The 25,210-nt window shown below is 41.0% G+C and overlaps 1 protein-coding gene across 12 annotated transcripts in view; it reads right to left on the minus strand.

Moving 5' to 3' along the window:
• ptprea (protein tyrosine phosphatase receptor type Ea) overlaps positions 1-25,210 on the minus strand; it is a 65,319-nt gene that overhangs the window by 31,602 nt on the left and 8,507 nt on the right. For 7 of the 12 annotated variants that reach the window (XM_028962680.1, XM_028962774.1, XM_028962727.1 and 4 more), the window contains exon 2: positions 3,844-4,034. The exons of 1 other annotated variant lie outside the window; for it this stretch is intronic. The gene's annotated coding sequence lies outside the window, so the exon portion shown is untranslated. Of the gene's footprint in view, positions 1-1,543; positions 2,154-3,843; positions 4,035-8,018; positions 8,414-20,040; positions 20,157-25,210 lie in introns of those variants that run through there. 4 more of the 12 variants (XM_028962707.1, XM_028962717.1, XM_028962689.1 and 1 more) reach the window with 3 other exon arrangements.

Here is a 25,210-nt window from a genome sequence, read left to right on the forward strand (position 1 = left end):
GCCTTGTTTATTTTCTGTTATTAAATCACATTATTTTTCACCTTGGTGTGTGCTGGCATTACATGCCAACCTATTTTCTCTGAGCTACTCTGGATTGATGAAATCTACATGGACCAGTGTGAGATGTTCCAGAGGGTGATCCTCAGCCACCTAGACCATTAGTGCTGACATTAGAGGCCGGTCAAAATGGACCAATATAATCATTGTGGACATTACACTGGAGTAGTTGAAACCTGCTCTTAAGAGAGTATCTGTCATTGTTTGTAAATGCACCATGTTGGACTATTTAATACCAGCCTTGATCTGATACCTATTATACATGCTACTCTATACTCTATATACTTTGATGTACTTCTACCAGTTTCTCCTTGTATTCAGAAAGGGTCTTTATGTGAGGTGTGTAAACTAAAAGGGCCTGTCAAAACCCATTGACACATACTCTATTTGATTTTGGATGAAATAAGATGTGAATGTCAGTTTCTACTTTCTCAGTACATACTGAGGGGGAAACTGCTAAGTGTCAAATGTGACACTTAGCAGTTTCAAATACAATACAGTTGCTCTTCTCTGAAACTCCTTCTGAGCAACAGAACACAACGATGTGTAATCCTTCAATCTATGTTGCTTCTCTTGGAAGACGAGGGAATGAAGAGAGAGAGCGAGAGAGACAGTGAGGAGGAAGAGGAGGGGGAGGGGAGTGGAGGAAGTGAGTGATAAGCACAGAAGCCCAAGAACAAAAGACACTTCATTCAGGAACAGAACAAGCAGGCAAGTAGAGCACACACTGTCCTGGGCCTGAGACTTGGTGAAGCTGGTCTACTCAGCTGACAAGAACTAAATTAATAAATGTGTGTGTGTATGTGTGAAGACCAAACGGCCACCCATTGATATGGCAATTTTCTGGTCCCCAGGGTTCCTGTTCAATTTACACAATAAATATTTGTGTAATTTATAAAAATAAAAATTCCATTATTTCATTTGAATTTTGAATGTTCAGGTTGGTACTAAAATCTGTCTTATTACCATTTTTTTAGAATAAGACTAATTTCATGTATTTTTATGACTAGTAGTTATTTAAATTGATGATCATGACAGCACTTGTTATTAGATATTATATAATGTGTTGACCTCTTTCTTCCATACCTTTTCTTTACACCCAGCATTAGCTGAGCATTATACCTGCTAGCTCATATTATTGGCAACACCTACCCTATATCGCCACCTTGTGCCTGTAGAGACCACAGCCCTTTTGGACGTTCATCAGTGGTCAGTTCCAGGCGGCAGAACTAGTCACAGACTAGTCACATGGATATATGAAATTCATAATCTGGATATGGTCCAGCACTCAAAAAACCCTAACTCTATCCATAACCCAGCAATGAAGTAAATGAATGAGATTGGTCCCACACCTTTACAACCACTGGTAATAATAAGTGGCTGTCAGATAAACTGTACTAATAATCATCTAGTTAACAGCAAATTTCAGCTCCAGAGGCCAAAACACAACCTCTTCATTAGAGGTCATTACAGTAGCGTTATTTGCCTTATGCAGCAGCCTCTTATGTTGTTATGTTCTTGAACCTCCAGGTGGGATTCGTCCTCCCCCCTGCGCAGGGGCTGCGCTGAAGCTGTCAACATGTTGGCGCAGCAGAGAGAAGGAAAATCGACAAGAAGCATCAATCACCAGCGGAGTGTGATCGATCTGAGTAACAGGGATTTCCTGGACTATCAATGCCCTGCCTGTCAGTAGGTGGCAGAGGTTTGAAGGTGGAAAAGGCAGACGTCATCTGCTTCCTTCTGAGATTCTGCACATCTAATATAAAATAAAAAATTCATCCAAAAGGAAGTGACCAAAATAATCAACTTGCTCTACACCCAAACAGAAAAAAAACAACAACTGAAAGGGATTTTTTATAAATGGTATAAACAGTGCATGGGTTAAATTAAAAGAGTGTATTTCTGTATATACGTTTACTGTAAAAAAAATCCCTTGCTCTTGAGATCATGCTCATTATTAAGATTAGTAGCCATAGGAAGTCCAATATATTATTTTACAGTCCTGTTTCTAGAAAAGGCTATTGTTGATCATTTGTATTAATATTTTATTAGGTAATTATCAATAATGAAAAACTATCAATAATGAAAACCCTAAGAACACATAAAAAGTGTAAAATTGCAATTAACAGTGTGTGTGTAGTGTAGTATGTATTTGCATGGACGTGTTTGTGCATGGATGTAAAGTGTGTGCATGCATATGAAGTGTGTTTATATATTTAGAAATTTAATATTTATATGGGTTTGTGTGTGTGTGTGTGTGTGTGTGTGTGTGTGTGTGTGTGTGTGTGTGTGTGTGCATATACTTGCATGACTTCTGATGACATGTTTGTGTGGGTGTTTTTTTTTTTTTTTTTTTTGCAGTGTAAGCACATGCTGTCCATCCATCTGCCATCTTATGCAGGCCATTTCCTGTCCTGTCCAGCCAGTCTTCCTGCCCACCACTGCAGGGGAAATGGGGCCAAAAACCAGCACACACTGCTGAAACAACTTCTGTACATGATGTTTTCATGACCAATGAATACTGTGTACGAGCATATAGACATGTAACATTTAGTAAGCCACGATTCCACAGGTAGAGAGACCAGGATCTGTGACAACTACTATAAAAAGAGAAATCCCACAGCATGAAAAATTAACAATTTGTCAAAACTGACAAACTGAAACAAACCACAGCTAAATGCATGGGGTTGACCAATGGTTATAAAATCAACTGCATTATATAGCCTGGCTCAAACTGACATCTTATGGGAACAACTCGCTTTGTTCCCAGAAGGTCCCACTAATTTCAACCCTTAGTTCTTAGGCCCGGGTTTCATGTTCAGCGTGTGTCTCCCTAATGACCTGTCTGCATTCACCTGTTGTGTTTAGTAGGGGTGTTGAACTTAATCGTATAATCGATGCACTGCGATGAAGACATGGAAGATTCTGCATTGATGCAGTGCATAACATAATCGAACATAGTTAAATCATAATGACATTACTTGTCATAAAAATTGGGCCAGTGGTGGCCTAGCAGTTAAGGAAGTGGCCCCGTAATCAGAAGGTTGCTGGTTCGAATCCCAATCTGCCAAGGTGCCACTGAGCAACCACTAAGCAAAGCACCATCCCCACACACTGCTTCCCACTGCTCACTAAGGGTGATGGGTTAAAAGCAGAGGACACATTTTGTTGTGTGCACCGTGTGCTATGCTGTGTATCACAATGACAATCCCTTCACTTTCAAAATTCTCACTAAAAAGTGAAAGTGAAGCAAGACACTTAACCCTGAGTTGCTCCAGGGGGACTGTCCCTGTAACTACTAATTGTAAGTCGCGTCTGTAAAATGTAATGCTGTAAAATGTAAATGTAAACAAACTAAACAAAAACATGGGGCAAGCAGGCAACGTCCAAGACAGGGTTCAAACTAACCATAGTGCCACCGTGTGGCCCAGTTTCCCCCACCTCAAATTAAAGGCATCATTCCTGCAGCTATTCACCAGCCACAAGTGTATCATGCATTGCCCACTTCTGTTTGAACAAAGATAAGCCATCAGTATAATGGAATATCAACCTGGGACACTCAATGTTAACAATCAGTACCCAGCCACCACTGCAGAATCTTAACTAAAGAACTTTAGAGGCCTTTGGTCCGCACATTCTGAATGAGAAGTGGTGAAGGGGTTATTTATGGCAGAGCCAGCATAGATGCTAAGCGCACAGGAAGTGCCCCTGGTTAACCTCAAAGCTAAAGGCAATACAGTGAACAGTTTATAACCAGTGAAAATGGAGAGGTAATGCTAGATCTACCTGGGCAAGAGGTGGCTCAGAGGCTCCTGTTTTTCGAGTCCATTCCAGCAGGGCAGTGAGACGCTGAGGGGGTCCGGTCGTCACATGGCTCTAGGGGCAGAAACTGTCATCTGGCCTAGGTCCCGCTTATGCCGCCCACCTCACCTTGTCTCTGTGTTTGTGTGCTCAGACAGTTGGTGATGCTTCACCACCTGTATAAAGACATAATATAACACATTATAATAGACATAGATAAGGGGTTTATTATAGAAATGCAGGTTGGTAGTCATCTGTATTTTGAAGATAATCTTCCATTTTTGTTTAGTGTGTAAGTATTTGTCACCCTGAAGCTCCTTTCGCATTCTGGATGATTTAAACCCCCTTCTGTCAATACATTACATGTGCAAAGTAGCACAAGCAGTGTTGCCACAGTAGGGTGTTAGTAGCCATTGTGTCCCTAAAACAAGCAAAAACTCATGTACAATGAAAGCAGATATAATTTTAAATGGCACATGGAATACACACAATAAAAACTGATATATTGATCAACAACTGAATTTAACCTCTACTGAGGAAGCAGTGGGCAGCAATGAAATGCACCTGGGTATCAGTGTGTGGGGACAGTGCTCAGTGGCACATCAATGGCACTTTGGCGGCTCGAGATTCGAACAAACAACCTTCTGATTACGAGTCTGTTTCCTTACCCCTCAGGCCACCACTGACCTGCAAAATGTTTAAATTACAATTTTTCACATTAGTTTCCAAGGGTGGCAACAATTCTGGCACATGTTGCTTTGGTTTTCTTTCACTCTATATATGTACACTCTGTTTCATTTTCGTTTGATATATATAAGCTTTCATAACTGCTACTGTATCACCCACAGTCATGCAGGACTTCTGCAACATACAAAACATGAAATGTCCATATGTTTTATCTTCCTTTCCCTTTCTTAATTTTTCTAATCTGCTGCAAGCACAATGTTTCCATCCCAAGAGTATAATTTAAATCCCTAATCGGATTAAGAATAAAGCCCCCTTTCTGGCTCATAACCATTGCTGATAGTTTATTCATTTGTTTCCAATTTTGCACAAATATCTTCTTTCTAATGAAAGAACTGACATGCTTATGATACTGAGAAGCCATAACCTAAATAGCGATTGGTTGTGATGTTTACTGACTCCCTGAGGGCTGCTGTGCATGAATGTAAAGGAGGGAGGGAGAGGGAGCAGTGCATATGTGCAGAGGGGAAAATAAGGGATGGGGTCTGGGCGTGCAATTTATCATCTACCTGCAAAAAATAGAGGAGCAAAAGAATGTTACTGAGGGCACCACGCTGTTTCTATGGCAACGGTGCAGCGTAAGACAGCTGGTCTGGGATCAGATGGAGTGAGCTGGTGGAAGCAGAGCATTTCCTTAACAGCATCTCGACACACACGCACATGCTGTGACCTTCCTTTTCCTATTTACAATGGAATTATTTTGGTACATTTCACTTAGATTATATATAATGAGGAATAATTTAAAGGGATAAGGGGAATTTCAGTAAGTCAATTGAGATGAGGAAGATATTCTGGTGGGTGAAACAAACTGAAAAACGTAACAAAACCAAAACATTATTCTGGACACAGGCGTGAAACTAGAAATGAAAGCCTTGAATTGCTGACAGAGGGAACATGGTGAGTGAAATCTGGTTACATCCCCTTTATGTGCTCAGAACAAGTTGCAATCCAATTACAAGGGTCACCTAGCCCAGCGCTGCTCAACCCCAGTGGAAGCACGATCAGATGATGGATGGGGAATTACGGACAGAGGGAGGGTAGTGGAAACGGAGTGGCGCAGATGGAAATAACGAGTGCAGTCTCCCCTGAGAACTCCACGCCCAGCAGGAGAGAGGGAGGGATGGAAGTGGCCTACTTCACTCCAGGGTGGCTGCTATGGGTCCAGCCTCCTGTCTCATTTAACTTATGCTTAGCCTGCACACTTGAAAAAAGAAAAGTATGCTGGGAAATGTTATCTAGCCCTGAGGGAAGGTTGGTTTCTTCTGATGGTAGATGGGAACTTTCTTCAGACTCGGCAGGGGTGCTCTGGAGTTTCAAGATACAATGAGTCTTTTCTGATACTAAAAATGTCCTTGCAAATAGCTTTTTAGTGCCCTATTGTTTTTGCAAAGATTATTATTATTATTAGGGCCCGAGTAACGAAGGTGCAAAGCCATATTTTTTCTCCAAGGATTACTATTATTCTTTTTCTTCTTGCACACTTTGTCATCTTTCAGGTGAAAAATAAATAAATAAATTATTTGCCCCACGCATCACAATTTATACAAAGCCCTAGGGGGCTCAACAGCGTTATATTTTTTATTATTATTTTACAGTATAAATTCCTTAAATGCAAAAGAGTACGGAGACGGAATTTTTTTTGTTAAAAAATAGAACTTGAACTGAAATCTTCACCACACTTAAAGTCTGACTTGTGACAGGATGCTTATGCCACTGCAGCTTCTAACTGGGCAGTATATGGCGAGTAAGGAAGTGGTTGCCAGTTCAAATCCCGAAGCGCCAAAGTGCCACTGAGCAAACCACCGTCCCCCCACACTGCACTGCCTTTCATGGCTGCCCTCTGCTCACCAAGGGAGATGGGTTAAAATCACAGGACACATTTTGTTGTGTGCAACGTATGCTGTGTTGTGTTTCACAATGACAATGACACTTTCACTTTAACTACCAATCTCGCTGCAAAGTAGCACAAGCATTTAAAAATACCACAGCAAGCTCTCCTGGGATAGTCAAATATATTGGTTAGCAAAACGCCATGTTTCTGCCAAAAGGGTCATAGGAAGGCCTAGATAAACAAGGGGGAAGAGCTATAGAGTGCCAAGTGAACTGAGCCCCAGAAAAAACAAGGCGGTTCCGTATTCACAAAAAAACATTTCACACATGATGAACGGAAGGACACCTCCATGAACATCTATAATATTTGCAAGATCTGTTCTGCACATGTACGTCAACGCATGCACTGATTTCATGCACCAGCATCCCTTGCGGTACAGATGCATCTTTAACTGAACTTTAACTATTTATTTTTCAGTGTAAACTTGACCAACACTGCTGGTTAATGTCCTAATGTTTATTGCTAGTAAAAACACAGTATTTTAATGTAATCTTGCTAATGTTGAAAATATTGAACCAAGGATGTTTTTGGCCATTTAAACCATTCACATCCCTTCCATATTGTCATTTTTTACATTAAATATAATGCCAAATGTAATGTAATATTCCAGAATTAAGTAATGATTTGTCCTGAATTTTAGTCCTGACTAATAAAAAACAACAAAAGAATAATACTTCATAACAGAAATGTAGTTTTAAAGTAGTTTAGGTCTGTTATATTCCAAACATCACAATATAAATGGAATAAAAAAATTAAACGAGATGAAATTCAGTACACCACTACTTAAGTTTCGCTCCAATTGCTTGGGAGTTTAGGCAAAGGAGGACCAGGGGTCGGCCCACAAAATATTTATTACAGAGAAAACAGACTGCCATCATAAACTTGGGTTGGGTTTGTTATTTCAGAAAAAAAGCATTGCACAAACACACCCCCATCCGCCCATCTACACTGCACATTTTTTTGGCTGAATCAACTCCGCAAATATTATCTTATTATATTTGGTTACCGGTGACATGTTTTCTTTGCCTTTTGTTACTGTTATTCTTCGTTGGCATCTGTTTCCTGCCAGCGTAAAGTTAGCTGAATGACTAATAGTGTGACATAAGGATGACTTAGAACCTATTATCATTATTTGAACATAAAATGGCCTTGAGAAGATTCACTGGTCACTCTGAAATGTTTAAAAGGAACAGCCGTGACACCCCAGCTTCCTCTTTTCTTGCCGCGTGTGCTGCCTAGAGCTGAGGAAGATGGCTCCTGCACACTTAATTGCCAAATTCAAGGCCAGCATAAATAATGCCTGGCACTGTGGTTGGTGCACCTGGGATGGCTGGAATAAGGTTTTAGGAAAAACGTAATGCAGAAAAAAGAAGCTAAAAAGGACCTGAAGTGTTAACAGCTCATATATTGTAAACCCTATTATGCGTTTTAGATTTGTGTGGGTTGAAGAGTATAGTTTCCTGGCTGCACACACACACACACACACACACACACACACACACACAGACCGACCGACAAGAGTCACCTGAGCCTGGAGATATTGCCATATCTTGCTCAAGGACCAGGTCAACGAGATTAAGGCGTGAAATCTCGATCTCTCAGCAGCAGCACAAATCCATTTAAAAAGATAAGCAGAGCAGAGAGACAGAAATTGAGAGAGACTGATCTTATCACTCAAACCACAAACATAAGGTAGAATGATTTAAAGAAAAGAAATAATTTATTTCATATTGCAATTTTATTTGCTTTTTTGTGAAGTCTGTTCATAGTGAAGTCAGTATTCACTATGCTATGTGTATTAAAAATGGTAGCATAACAATAGGTCTTGAATATACAGGGCCCTATGAAAACAGTTAGATTTTTTCCTAAATTCAATTTTAATCCATGTTTTCCACTATAAATGTATTTTCCCATCCACACCACAATTATGGTGTGGATGGGAAAAAAGAACCTGAAATATGACAAATCACATTTAATCACTGTTCAACAAAGTGCAAACATTGGGAAGACCTGGAATACAAAACAATTGTGCCCACTTGCATAATGAACTAGAACCATATTAATAAAATCACATTTTGAATCAGCTAATTTGCGTTCTCTGATTCTGATATGAGTTATTGACCGTAAGTGGTTGTCACATATGTTCTTACAAAAGAGTTGTTCTTCTAATTCATAAAAAATTGCAAAAAATTCCAATTCATAAAAATTTGCACAGTGGGCGGTGGACAAAACTGCATACAAACCACACCCACTACACAAAAATGAATAATGCTGATTTCTTCATTGAATGTGCTGACGAGCAGACAGGGAGCCACCAATCAGGGTGGCAGTGCAGGACTCTTCAAGAGCAGTGCCAGCAGGGCATAGCACGATTAATGTTGTTTACCACAAAGCCACAGGAAGCAAATCAGGCTGGGATCATAATAAAGCTTGCTAAAGATGCTGGTGAGGATGAGGCCTTCATCAGGTGAAATTAGCATTTTTTAAATATTAAGCAACACAGAACATGTTGCATACATGTTTGATATGCGCCCACTCCCGTGCATGTGCTTATCCAGCAGGTGCCCTGTGTCATCCCCCCACTTCCTGGTGCATGAGGACAACTGAGAAGAGAGTGAGGTGGACAGCATGGAGTAAGAAGCCACTACGGAACAGCCACCAGCAGCCACAAATCCCAGCACTGCGGAGTTGTCCCCCAAAGAGGAGAACAGCAGCAGCTGGTTGCGAGAGGAACCTGTCTCCCCAGCGAAGAGACCAGGCAGCAAAGAGACCAGAGCAGAGCCAATCATGCAGGTGGAATCAGTGTCAGCAGGGTTTGCTCCTCTCCTCAGATGCACCTGCACCCCCTGTTGCGTCCATGGAATGCATCACAGGAGGGGGGGATTTAACAAGTTTAACGTTGATGCACAAGTAACCATCTCCTGCTGAAAAATGCTGCCAAACACTGAAACCTCCATTAACCATAATGATGAATAACATAACATGGAGGTTCCAGACAAGGTTATTATAGTTAATGATTATGGCTAAGAGGGGTTTGAACCTGTGACTGTGGTCTTCTGGTTCATAGGCGAGTGTCTAACCCACTTGGCAACTAATTTCAATAATTAGGGTAGCGTCTATTTATTTCTGTGTTTTTTCATTTCCGATAAAGCAGCATGATGCATGGAATGGCACTGATCCCAAAACTCATAAATATATGAGAAATAAATGGTCCTGAGTTACATGAAGACTAGCTCTGAGATATCTTGTCTGTTAACATCAACTTTCCAGCCTTCAAAACAAGAGCCAAAAATAAGTGAGCACATGAGTTTCTTGTTTTCTCACAGAAACAGTCTAAACCTGTGATATTATCTGACTATAACACATCGTTCCTACAAGCCATATGCTGGCGGGCGTCCACACTGCTGCACACATTCTGCTATCTGGAGCAACTCATCCCCCTGCAGTCACTGTAATGCCAAAAATGCTCTCTAGCTGGTACTTAAAGGCGTACTCACATAGTGATCATAAAATAAATAGTTTAGCAGTGATAGTATTTTAGGACAACTTGAACCAAGCAAACACAAATGAACAAGAGGCCAGTAGATGACGTTGTATCCTGAAACTCAATCCAGATATAACTGGAGGACTAAACACTTCTCCTGTTCCCCTTATGCGGTCAGTATCTAGTTACTGTGGCTCTGTGCCCGGACCAGTTTCATCACCTGTGTTTACAAGGCCCTCTTGTCCGCACCTGCACTTCTGCTGGGACCCCAGCTGGGGACGTTTCGGCCTTAGTCATTGTTTAAAGCTGACTCAGAAGACACCGTGTCCAGTGGAAGGAAGATAAACAAATGAGATCATATCCTCTGTGTGTGTGAGAGTGTGTGTCAGTGTGATTGTGTGAGCAAACGGGGGAAGGATTGTAAAACTGCAAATTTAACCACAAAAGATTAACCCATTGCAAGATGTCCCGGACAGCACTGACTCTGGCCTTTGAACAGAAGCACACACAGATGGGACACATTGGCTGCAGCGCAATTCAGATGCTATGGAGATTTACAGTTGGAGAGTTGGCAAGCCCATCTGCCTGTGATCTAATCTCCCCTATCATCTGTGTCACTGCACGACCACCTAACAGACACTCGCACATTATGAAAACTCACACAAAAAGTGGAATTATAAAAAAATATATTATAGTGACGAACAATGGCAACAGGAAAAAAAGTGGGTTACATTTACATTTACAGCATTTACCAGACGCCCTTATCCAGAGCGAAGTTACAGGAACAGTCCCCATGGAGCAATTCAGGGTTAAGTGTCTTGCTCAGGGACACAACGGTAGTAAGTGGGATTTGAACCTGGGTCTTCTGGTTCATAGGCGAGTGTATTATCCACTAGGCTACTACCACCCTGGGTGAGGTGTTACTGGAGCCAAGATCTACAACAAAAAGAATGGGACTCAGTCACTGTCTGCATTCATTGGGCATCTTCTAGTCCATCATCAGTGATCAGTTTCTGTCCACAGGACTGCTGCTGGCTAGAACGCTCTTTATCCTGACACCAACCAGCACAACACCAACCCAACCCAATTCACTGATGAATGGGGAAGTAGGTGATTGACAGTGAAGTTGCTTTTAATAAAACAGTTCATATATTTTGTCACTGTTTAGGTCTATAACCTACTGGACTAGTTTCTAAGATTTAAGGTAACTGCTGTTTGGCTACCAATAACAGTCAGCATGCTGCATACAGTAACATGAAAAAGTAACATTTCACACTTTTGTGTTTGTTACTCTTATGAGATCTGACAACATTAGTATGGAACATGACACAGGTTTCCGGTTGTGGCCACTGAGTACAGATATTTGATTAAGCTGATTGAGAACATATTTCTGGAGTCATCAGTCAGTAAACTTGATCAAAGTTCACGGCACTTTCAGCTAACAGATTGCCACGTTGTAGTACAACAATCCTAGCAACTGCAGGAGTCATAGCAACGGAACTAATGCTCAGCCACTGGCCCGACATTGCTGTGGCAACATGGAGAAAAAAGCTCTGCAGAGTCATACGTTCCTTCATCAAAACACCCATTCCTTCTTCTGAAAAATGAAGTATGTTGAAGGATCTTAACAAACCCATACAGAGCCCAATTTGTTCTAGTTTTGAAGCAGCAACACAGCAACCACACTCAACTCACTTCCACTTTTCTTCATAAGCAACTTAGGCTGAACAGGGCTGAATATGGGCTGCTCTTCCTATTTCTGCACAATATGAACATTTATAATTGGTGCAATTGCAATTGCAAAGCAATTTACAACATGCTTTCATGTTACCATCAATGAAGTAATCCGTTCTGGTTTCAAACTCAAGGACTCAAACCTTGAATACAATCATTTTATTTACTCTATTGTAGTTTTTTCTCGCATATGTTAGACTACAAGAAAGTTACAAGTTAGCCTAAGATGTACGTTGTACAATAATGTCACCCAACAAAAGGAACAGCATAAAAAATTCACTTAAAGTCCAAAAAATATATTACTTGAATGTTTCACTATAATGCTCCAGATCTATACATTTTACCATATATTAAAAGTTACTTAAAAGTTGAAGTAACTAGCAGCAGGCATACTTGCCACAAATGTTCCAGTGCGGTAATTACATTGGCCAGTTTATTACTCGTTCTGACAATTTGCTTGATTTATTTGTATTTCGAGACAAGGCATCGACAGCTCGCCACATTCCGCCCTCTTAATTCTGGGGAGGGGGACTATTACTACACTCTATTGAGCTGCTTGATGACCAGACACCTCGTATACTTCAGAGGATTAGCACCGGAGAGCAATTTACAACAGGCTCCTCAATCCCTGCTTTTTCAAAACTGCAGGGCTCACTGCAACATCGGCTGCCTGGGAGGGGAGGGCCCACTGCCAGGCACAAATAACAGTGGAGACGCAAATTCAATCGAGCTAAATGGTGCTTAGTCCTGCATTAAAAAGGGATGATTGAAAAAACAGGACTTTTTTATGGGTTTCACCTGCGTAATCCTGTATTTTTCCACACCCGGTCACAAAACACAAGTTTCAGGTCTTCTATTTATGGCAGATAAATAAAAGAATGAGAGCAGCGACCGAGGACGGAATCCAGCCCTTGGGAAATACAGCAAGTGATAAGGGGAATTTGTGCCGACAGGAAGAATCTGACTGATGTTTTGCCTAGTGATAAAAAATAATGATAACGTACCAACATGTATTCACAGGACGGTGACATGGACATATCATAAACTCAACCTGGTCTGGAAACGGAGGGGGGAAAAAAAAAGTCTAGCTTGTTTCTCCGCACCCAGGTCAGAAATGTCGAGATTACCGAGTCATTAATTCCAAATCTGGATTATGAAAATCCAGAGGCGGGAGATCTGCGTCTGTGGATTACCATTGTTGTGACGCAGAAAAAAACTGAAAACAATGGTGCTGTTTGTTTCTGGGTGATGAGAGCATAAACCACTAACAATGGAGCCCTTGGTTGTAACGGGGTCTGGTTTGGAAAGCGTGGCCACAGATTCAAACCAAATCAGAAATCACTAACGCAAATTACATCCTATTACAACCACTGTTGTCAATGCATTGTGTGTAAGAAAAGAAAATGTCACTACTTCTCCATTCAGAATAAATTAACAAAACTGCCAGCAGACATGGTCCCAAGATGCCACAAAAGTGGTATAACAAGCAAAGAAAGCCTAACAGGGGACAGCAGACCGGGCCAGGTCTCCAAACCAATTGTGTTGGATTTAAAAACCCAATAAGTTGTCCAAGCAGTGAAGCTGAGGGATTTTTTTTATTATTATTTTTCTCCCCTAAAAACGACGGTAAAAACATCTGTGATTTTACACACAAATAGTTGTCAAATTTGCATACTTTCACAAAATCGGTATTTACTCATGAACTATGCAGACTGTGGGCACCAAACTTGGAATACACATGTGGAACGCAACTCTAAGTAAGCTAGCCAGGCAGTGGGTTTAGTGGACACCAAAATATCATTGCCATAATCAAATTCTATTGCACAAAACATGGCAAACGTGAAAAAGCATTACAAATTGCAAAATGCTGAAAAACAGAGCTAAACTGTCATTTTATCATCAAACTTGACACACGCAACATTTGGGCTTAGAGCTTATTGTTTGAATTTGGTTCAATTTGGACACTTAGTGGCAGATATGCAAACTTGAACAGGCTGTAACTCAGGAACTGTAATACAGAATGAACAAGTGTTGGCTTGGTCAAATCCACTGTTGTATGGCAAATTTTAAAATGTGGAAATTATTGTGCTAACTAATTTGATTTGCACACAAAAAAACTGACTTTTTCTAACTAGTCTGAGGATTTTTGGATGAAACTAATGATAAATGACTCAGAAGAGTTACTCAGCAAAAAATTATCAAAAGAAATTGTAAAATTGCCCTCCTGGGTTTCAAACATAATATCAAAATAACACCAAAAGGTAGTGAAACCTAAGTTCCTCCTCTATATAATACAAATAACATTTTGGCCTCTAAAAGAGCTTCATAATCCAGGTCCATTGTGTTTCTACTGTTTATAAAGAAACTGTACAAATTTTGAAGGTTAAATGTCTGAAAGTGACAGTGTGACCATTAACATACAAGGTAGATGACAATGGCACAGTAGCCAAAACAGACAGTGTCATGTTACTGATCCAAAGGGCAGGTACACATCACTTGCTCCCCTCTACCAAATAGATGTCACTTGTCACGTCAGTTAAATGTAATTACTACCTTCAGCCTCAAGGTCACCATGAGGCCAACAACACATTAGAGTATGTCTATCTACATAAACAAATATGGAGCATTTCACTAGTTATGTCAATAGGAATAACACGATTTAAATGTAAAATTTGTGGAAACATTAACATTTCACTGAAGACATGAAGTAGACATTATGATCAGCCTTTCATACATCACGTTATGTTGGTTAAGGCCATTATGAAACAAACTAAGCAGAAATAATGTGATGAATATTCTAAAGGCATGTTTTTATTGTATATGTTGAAGTGTTTTACAATGTTTACATTTACCACATTTAATTTTTTCCCGGTTTTTAGCTGATGTTTCCCAACTTTGCCGCTTTCTAAGATCTGAGATCCCTGTACACATTTTATCTCTCAAGATCAATGCACTTAAGTTATTAATGTATGCAAAATTGAAATGAACACAGTCACATATGACTGAATAAGCCCTTAAATTAGTTAGCACAAAATATGCCAACTAATAACAGTCAAACAGTCACTACATTATTATTATTTCTTCCATTTTCAGGCACTTCCTTACTCTCCAAGCATTGTGTGTTCAGCATGACTCCTAGTCATTAATGGATCGTTACACGGGTGACAACATGAGTTCGAGCTTGGACATGGTTTATTTGCCAATAATGCTGGTAATGAGGTTCTTGACACTAGGGGGAATTCAAAGGGTTTGTAGACTTGGTGCTAAATGATCTGTTAAGCAAATCATTTGAAGCATAGTGGTGGCTTTACTTTATCCAGACTGGATGTACTTATATCTGCTTTTGAAGTAGAAGTCATCTTCTTCCTAGAGCTAGAAAGGAGGATGGGGGTGGAGTGAACAGATGACCTCCCTGTGACATGAGAAAAAACTAATGACATCAGAAAATGTGTCAATCAAACTAGATGGCTGGGGAGGACACACCCCCACTCCCTGCCCCCATGGGATGGCTATGTACAGTGTGCGGCGTAATCGAGGGATGGGTTCATGAACTAGGGCACAGTGAACTCCAGTTGCCTCTGTCTAGTAACATCCAGTCTCACGTCTCCTTCTCACTCCTGATCTTTCCTTTCCTCACTGCCCCGAAAGATTAACTACAGCACATTAAAGAAAAAGCAAGAATAAAAGAGCACAATGCACAAGAGCACAATGTGCTTTAATGGGGTAAGACCACCCACTGTCTGTTTACGGGTGAGGGTGGGCATCATTAGTGTTCCTGGTGTGTAGAAGTGATCAAATCAGGCAATGCTGCTTTTTTTGCACGGGTACCAGCGCATAGCTCTGGTAACAGGGAAATAAATATTCTAAGTAATTAAGATACCCAGTAGTGCCCGGGATCATATCAGTCTCTCTGTATTTAGCCCTAGCTTCCACATAAAAAAAGCTTCCATTATCTGAGCCAGCGCTGTGGGCATTTTCCTCCGAAAAACCATTGCTAAATGATAGCAAGGCCAATCAGCAGTTCAGAGCTTGATTGAATGTGCTGCACCCTCTGGAACTAACCTCTGTTCTTGCCATTTATTTGCCTGGATAGTGAGATATCTGGGTGACTGCGTGTGTCTCTAAATGAAGGTTTCTGGCTCCTGGTGGAAAGGAGTTATCAGCCTGGAATGGGAGGATGAGATTGAGGAGGAGAGGAAGGCTTCCTTCCTCCAAGATGGTCTAATCTAGTAAACTGCAGGGAGATGACACAAAATAATTTCCAATCCTGCAAGCTTCAAAAGGTCATGAACATGTATTTACTGATACAACTGCAGAATCACAGACGAGACGTCTTTTGCCTTAGGAGAGTGTTATGTTGAGTGAGAAACTAAATAATTTACTCCTGATATCCTGAGAGCAGAAAAGCATTGGAATAGGCAATGGTCCACAGGGTTGAATGTAAACCGCTGGACATGTTTTATACTCTATCTTTGCCATATAGCAGTAAGGGCGGTAACTCCAAAAAACATGGAAGATGCATCAGGAATGCACACAAACAAGCACAATAAACCAATGTTATGGTAGTTTCTGCGATTGCAGACAACACTACACTGGTGCATTTTTGCATGCTCACTCTATCCTGGAAGGGGGTCCCTTTCTGATTTGAACCTTCCCAAGGATTCTCCCTTTTTTCCCTTATATGCACAAAGTGTAGGTGGTGTCAACTGCCCCTTGAGACTGTGACGCCTGGCACAACCACAGCTGCAGATTAGTGTAACCTGTCTACTTGCCGTAGTGCATCACTTACCCAACCCACCTAGTACACTGCACCTGTCCACATAGCTCTCACTCACTTACCTGTCAGTGTTCGGTCATGACCTGTTTATGTCGGAAATGCTGTTCCACTGAAAAAGCCTGTCTTTAGCTTTGGTTATTGGGCAAGTCCCTGTCATTGTTTTTGTTTCCGTTCAGTGCCTTTGCAATAAATCCTTTTTGTTGCTTGCATCACCTCCTTCCTCGTGTTGTTACAGAGACAAACTGCTTGTGGTTTTGGGCTAAATAAGAAATAAATATTGTTGTTGTCAAAATGTATGCACATGTATGCATGCACATGTTCCAACAGAAGATGGCAATTTCCATTAGCCTTTGAAAAAGCAAGAACCCAAAAATGTCTCCTGGTTAGTGAGGAACCACATTTCAACCAATTTATCCAACTACATCAACTGAATTACTTGCAAAACTTAACTCCATCAAGATGGCAAACCACATTGTTTTAGTGATCAATACAATATCTAGCTGAATTACACTGAATTAGAGTTAAACATTCCAATTATACAAAAGCTTTAGTATTTTGCTCCTGTGTGTATAGCAATAGACACTTATTCATAATGTCATCACAGGTCAGAAACCAGCTTTTGTTCTGAATCTGAACACTTTCAATAAAACATTTATAACAACAATGCAGTAGACTCACCATTCATAAACGTCTTTATATGATTCTTGTACACTTTCAAGATTTCTGTTATTTTCAGCATTCCGTGCAGTGCAGTTATTAGTTATTTGAGAATTCAAACCATATATACCAGTCCATAACACATAGTGCCTCACCATGAAAGTATAAGGGATACCAGTTCAGTTTTTAATAGCAAAATACTTGAAATATCATAAATTCCATCTTTGCTTCCACAACTAGCCTTCTAACCTTTAAAAGTTAAAAGCTTGGTCTGATTCTTATTGATTTGAAAATGTATATTCTCTCATGGCAAATGCCCGGAACATATTGATCTAGTGTGGTGCTGATTCGGTTTTTATGCTTCAAATGAAACACAAATCTTCCAATTTTATAGGGTTTTCATTTCAGAATACAGAATGCTGTATTCTATAAAAGCTGACACAAGGACTGCTGACTACAAGAAAACTTATAAACAATGCAGAAGAGACAATATTGAATAATTTATGTCACATAACATCAAATTACACAGGTCTCACACACACACTGCAATGTTCTGATTTTTGCAGTTGACCAATAAAGAATTGTTCTGCAGCATTTAACAACAGATCAATTCAGACAGCAACAGCATTAGCATGCAGTCATCAAATGGATGTGCGCACTAATGACCTTCAGTGCCCAATAAGGTTATTTTTCTGCCAACCATGCAGCCATAAATTAGGAAGGAAAAAACATCAAAGTACATAATTAAATCTAAAATATAATGTGGCACATAAGGTAGATACTAGAGCTGTTACTGTTTAAAACGGTTTAAAAGGTCAAATAAATAAATAAATAAATAAATAAATAAATAAATGTGAGAACATTATTAATTCAAAATTAAGTTAATATTGAATTTTGATTCACTTAAAAATCTAAATCTAAAAGATGATGTGCTGAAACCTGAATTGATGCTCTATAAATAATATAAACCATAACTAAACTGATTATTAAACAAGTCAGGATAAAAAAAAAACACAATAACAAAAGCTTATGCAGATCCTCTTGAACCTCTGGGTCAATGGGGTCAAGACCTCTGAATGTTTTCTGAGGAGCTTAGGAACAATGGGGTCCTAAGTCTGCTCGAAACCCTGGCAATTCACCATCCAGAGGATTCCACATAGCCTCAGATCAATCCACCCACACTAAGGGAAATTGCATCTCAACAGCAATCCCTCAAGTGCTGAGGTGGTTTGCTTTTCATTGATGAGCATGCACAGCATAGAAATGAGAAATCTTAGGCCTGGGATAAACACCGGCAATAAAAATGGCTGCTTTGGGGGAATCCCATTTAAGACATTGCCAAGTCCAACCTTTTCCCTTCTCCTTTGTCAGGGAAGAGTTATGTGTTTCTCACTCCATTCCCAGACAGAGCAATAAAGGAGTAGCTCAAGCTGTTGAGTCTGTGGCAATACACTGATCCAGCATGGAATGGGATTTTCCTGGACAAGTGCAACCTGGATCACAAAAAAAACATTAACTCATCATGCCCCACCCAACCGGATTACAGCTCTCAGACCATTTCATCAGCTCATCATCTGTAATCCTTCACAATTCACACATGCTATCTATTAACTCATTTTATGCTCTGAAACAAATACTTTGTTCTCCTATTTTTTGACTCCAGCATTCAAGACTCCAAAAGTGCTCTATGCTGTACACAGCATCAAACCCATGCCTGGCAACCACCAATAAATCCAGGCCCAGGATGACACACACACACACACACACACACACATATAGAGCAACAGGATCTCAGCACAGTCACTAATTAGACCCATGTTAATGAAAGGCGTTTTAAAAATTCTGCTTCATCATGTGGGAATGTGTTTTGGCAAGTACCCCTGTGGTTCCCTGTTTCATCTCCTCTGGTGGTGTAAGACACAAAGGAAAGACATAAGAAATCAAGAGAGCAGAAGAGAAACAAAAAGACTCCTGTCCCTGATTTCAACCCATTCCTGTTCTCACTTATTCGAAGAGTTAAATAAAACATGCCACATATCTTTAAAACACTGTGTGTGGTCAAACATGGTCTTCTCTGGGTTCCCAGACTTAACAGTGCAGACATAGGGCAGGGATGACGCCCCACTGAGCACCCCTCCCTTGTTTTTCATACTTTATGGAAAATGACAGCAGGCTTTACAACACTCACAGTGTGTTCCCTCAATGAGAAAAGCCACACAGACTGGTGCTGACCACCATACAAGGGCCAGGGGCCAAAAAAACCTTCTTGGATGCTTTTTGAAACTGTAGTAGCCAAATGTTTAACTTTGCCGGCTTAAAAGCCAGTTTAGAGAATCGCAAGGACCTGTCCACTCTAATGAGCACTTTGTTTTTTTCTGTTCCATCATTCCTGTTGAGCTGCGGGGGGTCCGCTGACAAACTAAGAAGCTAACTGAACCCCACTCCCGTTGAGACACAGCTGTTCATACTTATACTGCAGGAACTGCAGGCTTTCTGTCATGAACTCCCCTCAGTGGACGGGGCTCAGACGCCTCGGAGCAATCCTCTAACCCAGCCAGCAAAGAAAAAAAAAGACCACCATAACAAAATGACGTCAGGGACTCTAGGTCCTCACTAGTTCATAATTTCTCTCAGTGTTACTGGCAATTCAACAGTCAGATTTGAAAAATTATGGTAGTAGCCTAGTTGGTAAGACCCTCACCATTGAACCAGAAGACAACTAAGTCATAGATTCAAAACCGACATACTATTAATCATATAATCAGTGCATCACGATGCAGATGTGGACGATTCTGCATTGATGCAGTGAAAAACAATTTTATCATAATGACATTGCTGGTGGCGGCATGATCTGAGGACTGTGCTGTTCTGGGTAAATGGTCAGTCCATGCTCACCTGATGCCATGGACATCTGGACCAGTCGTTTTTCTGGCATTTGTTGCTTCAGGTTGTAACCAGTTTGGGTCTGTGGGTAGTGAAGGAAACTGGTGAAGCATGCTGAGAAAGGAGCCCTGCCGGGGAGAAACAAAAACCTCACAGTCCTGCTGGGGTTTCCATCATGCTCTCTATTTATTATGTTTACAGAATGTAAGTTCCGCCATGCTTGGGTACATGTTGGGTTACCGCTCGTATACAAGACTTACACGTACCAAATGTTACTACTTTTATGTAATACAAAATTAAATTATAAAGGGACCACAGGAGCTTGGACCAGTCTGCTTGGTTCTTGTGCTTGATGGAGAGTTGATCTGCATCAAGACTGGGACAGACACCTAACTCTCATTTAAAGGAGTACTACTGGTGTATACGACTGTTACAAGGTGATTGTGGACGAAACAGCAACAGTTTTTTTGTTCATTGCAGCAAATCAAAGTATCCACACAGGTGTACGAGACCTTAACTCTTGTTTTTGAAGAAATCATGTGACCATGTAGAAAATTCATTGGATGCATCAATATCGAGCCATTGATAATTGTAATGAAAAAGACCAGTGAAGATTCATACCTTTACGTACTACAATTGGGTCTGTGAGCTATTTAACCCTGAGTTGCTCCAGGGGAACTGTTTGTGTAGCTATTGGCTGTAAGCTGCTCTGGATAAGGGTGTCTGATAAATGCTGTGAATGTAAATATAAATGACTGTTCATTATACCTTTTGGATTTCCTCTGGAATGATTAAAAAAATTATCACAAAGAAAATTTGTTTATAAGATTAATTAATCTGTGTTGCTTATTTCTGTATCTGCATTAAATATGTGTCTATATATGGCAAGTTCACATAGCAAGATTCTATTTATCTAGCAAGTGGACCTTCATTATCTCTTTAAAATTATACCTATCCTTGCACTCTGCACTGAAGATAGCTCCGACTGCCTACATCTAACCTTTAAAAATCACAGGGAGACAGAGGACTGACTGAGATCGTGTTAGAGAGAACACTTTGTACAGAGAGACAAAAATCTTTTGATTTGGGCTGCAGAAACAAACATTTAATCAATTAAAAAGAAAAAAGAAAAGTCTTAAAAATAAGAAAAGTCTTAAAGCCCTGAAATGTTTGAAAGGTTTGTCACATCCGGCAGGATGGGAGATTTTTTATTATAGCAGACCACTTCCTGTCTCTTCTGAAGCCTGTGTCTGGACACCACTTCTTCAACTCTAACAAACATATCCAAAATGGGTCCTCTTCTGCCAAAGAAGAGATTATTTCATTTGCAAAGGTGTCTCCAGTATGATGTAAAGAGGTACCACTTGACGGCCAATGTGCAAGTTTCATGTGCTCATATCATATTCAATCATATCATCAGATTTTAATGTACTTTTGTCACCAGCTCAACAACTAGGTATGGTTAACCCGTTTCGATGGTTTGATTCTGTTTTTGGCAGTTAATGCATCACAATGGTAGAGATCAAAGTTCAACAATATTAAATTTTGACCGCAGTGTCTGCAGAGGCTCATGAACAGTCACTTGCCAGAAGAGTTCCCCATAGAAAACAATGGGATTCAGAGCGCAGCACAGTATGTGGAGGTTTTCACTGACTGAAATCAGTCACAGCGACAGAAAACTTAAACCCATGCATAAATATGACAAACAAATGATATAGTAGTATTAAACCAACTGAAACGTTTAAAAATACAAAAATTCTGAATTCTAAAATCTGTCAGAATATGTATTGAATAAGATCTATTGACCTCACATTGACTTTGCATCCTGTTTCTATGATTAAAACAGAATCCAGGAGCCCCAGGAAGAATGAAATTGTACGTCCTGTTGTTCCAAAACATACAAGTAAAAGTACTGTTTCAGAGAATCATCTCAGAACTTGTTTCAGAACACAGGATTCATTGAAACTGAATCCAAATCAGGCATCAGCTTTTTCCACTCCCTATGGTTCAATTCTCAGGCTATACTTCATTTAGACCTTCTAACCCTGTGACCCCACCCGTCGGCTGGTTCCTACTTTATAGAAGTGTGTATCGTCTCAACTTACTCAACTGTACCCAGAGTGGACATGAGCCCCGACAGCCAGATCAAAAACATACAAACGCTCTGAAAAATGTAGGCGACATGTAATTATCATTCCAGGGGAAGTATTGTGTTTACAAATGTTTGCTTTAAGATGCAGAGATTACGACAGACACTGCACGGAAAAACTCTGTAATGAACGCAGACCTTTTATGGCAAGGGGGGGGATTTTTAATTCTGTAAAAGTTTAGCCTATTGAAACACAGTCAGCTGAGGATTCCCAGAGACGCACGTTCACAATCTTAAAAATGTCAGTGTGTATTCACGTTCTTATCAGCAGCCAAAGCAGAGACATGGAGGGCTAAAGGCGCCTCACACAAGCAGCGTTTCACAGTGGGGAAATACAAGCCTCCCTTTTTCCCTTTATGTATTCAACCATTTCAGCCCACAGACACACACAACGAGGGATTCATTGCTCAAACAGTTCATTATTCTGGTTATGATTTTGCTCTGGCACGACACCATCCACCCCTTTAGTCAGAGTGGGGCTCAGTAGGACCCCCCCCCCCCCCACACACACACACACACACACACACACACAAAAACACACACACACACCCTTTTCTCAGACTTGTCCTTCTTCCATGCCCCCTTACTGCCACTGTCATATGCTTGTACACACAAAATAATACACAGATGTGTATCTGTGAAATGCATGAACATACAAATATAAGCACATATATCTATGTATAAATGTGCTTACATATACATATAACTATAACATAATGATGAAAGAGCTTACATAAATAGCACAAAACAGTTTTAACACATAAGCACATGAACACCTGCATACAAACACTCATACACACACAAATCCTTAGGGTTTATACAGAAACAAATATGAATACAGATGTGCATGTCTAAAAAAATGTGATTCATTATTATTAGCAAAAAAGTCCGGACCGGAGTTTCATGTTCGTCCTGTGTAATGTTCGTGTTCACCTGCTATCTTTTTATATAATTGTATAAAACTATCCTGTTCGTGTCTGTTTGCCGTCGGGTCATTGTGCGTGTTCATGTTCCCTTGTCTCGTGTAGTTCGTATTAAACCCCTGTCCTGTGATCGTGCGAATGCGTCCTCCTTCATGCCATGTCCAGCCCACCCGTGACAGAATGACCCGACCATGTGGATGCAGCCGATCTACGCCCTGCTGAGATCCAGTGAACCGTGGATAGTCGGGAGGACGTCTGCTCCACAGATCCATGTTCAAGGTTCCATGTATGGACGTCCCCCGACGCCGCCGTCTTGTCCGGATTCCAGCGACGCACCTCCGGTAATCGGCAGTTCCCCGCCATGATCCATGTCAGGTTTTTAATCAGTTCCCCAAGCGTGGCAGACTCTCGGCGGCCTACGAAAGCTACCGTGGGGTCGAGAGGATCTGTCACAAGGTCCATGTTCCCCCTGGCGATTCCGGAGGCGGGGAGTACCGACAAATCCGTGCGACCGGACCTCGATGGCCTACGAAAGCTACCGTGGGGTCGAGGAGACCGGTCGCGCAGTTCAGGTGCTCCCGGTGTTAACCGAGACGAGGGAGGCGGCAAACTTTCCAGCGGGGCGTACCGGAGACTGACCGGAGTGATGGTGCCTGCGGACGGCGGACAGGATGCCGGTCCCCCACGGACAAGCCGTGCTTTGGCCCGGGCCTGACGCCGCCGGTGCAGGACAACCGCCACTTGTCCTTAAGGACTTCTCCCCCCTTTCATGGACCGTTTTGTGGGCACTCCCAGGTGGTAGTGCCTTTGAGGGGGGAGTAATGACATGATCCGGACCGGCAGGGGTTTACTCCGGAGTCCGGACCGGAGTTTCATGTTCGTCTTGTGTAATGTTCCCTGATCGTGTTCACCTGCTGTCTATTTATATAATTGTATAAAACTATCCTGTTCATGTCTGTTCGTCTGTTCATTGTGCGTGTTCATGTTCCCTTGTCTCGTGTATTTTATATTAAACCCCTGTCCTGTGATCGTGCGAATGCGTCCTCATTCATTGCCATGTCCAGCCCACCCGTGACACAGTGTTTCAAAAAGACCCAATAAAGTAGCAGAATAGATTGGAGTGTGTTTGAGAATCTGGCACGGTCTGTGCATGGACTCGACTGTCAAGAGACTGCCAAATAAAGGTCACAACGGTTTTTTACATGGCACTCAACCTCCCTGGGGCTTCGTTTAGCAATTCCATCAATCCACAGTCCTGACTCATTTAGGGCTATTACAATGATGTAAAGTGTAATCAATGTGATGATTAGGGATTCATTTTTCCACTTCAACTCCAAAGGACATTAGGGATATATTGCAAGTTATACACTATAAAAACAGACAGATATAAGATAAGAATAATAAAAAGACCTACAACAACAAAAAATAAAGAACCTCTACAATTCAAGTATGATTTGGATAGTGGTTCACAATTTTAAGTGTAGTCCAGGCCAAGATGCTTTCACTTATTTATTGAGTTTTGAAGAGGAAGAGGAGGTCTAAATCCATAATGGTACCAGACATTGTGTCACGACTACGGACTTACGGGGGAAGGAAGCGCAGAGGTCTGACATGCTGGGAAGGGGGTTTTATTAATAAACAAACACTAAACACAAATAAAGACGGGCGCGGTGGCCGAAAACTATTTAACTTAAACAAAGAACGTAAACTAACCCGTAGGCGTGTGGCGATTGCCAGAACTCAAAACACATAAAACTAAATCAGGTCAAGTTCGTGCAGAGAGTTCACGAAAATGCCAGCGACCCCGAACGGGCGGAAACTTCCGGCATTTATGGGGCGTCAGGATTGCATTCCGGTGTGGAGCCCAGCTGCAGGCAATCCTGACACATTGCTTATTATTATTTTTTTGCTTACATTGCTATGATGACTAGAGTTACAAAACCACAAACACTGAGCAGTTGGAAAATTGAGACAATGTCCCCACACAATGCTCCCCGGGTGCCTTTCATGGCCCACTGCTCACGAAGGGTGATGGGTTTAAACGACACATTTCATTGTGTGAACCATGGCTGTGCTGTGCTGAAGTGTTTTAAAAATGACAATCACTTCA

Source organism: Denticeps clupeoides, chromosome 2 (assembly GCF_900700375.1).
Source record: "Denticeps clupeoides chromosome 2, fDenClu1.1, whole genome shotgun sequence".
NCBI classification, from domain to species: domain Eukaryota; kingdom Metazoa; phylum Chordata; class Actinopteri; order Clupeiformes; family Denticipitidae; genus Denticeps; species Denticeps clupeoides.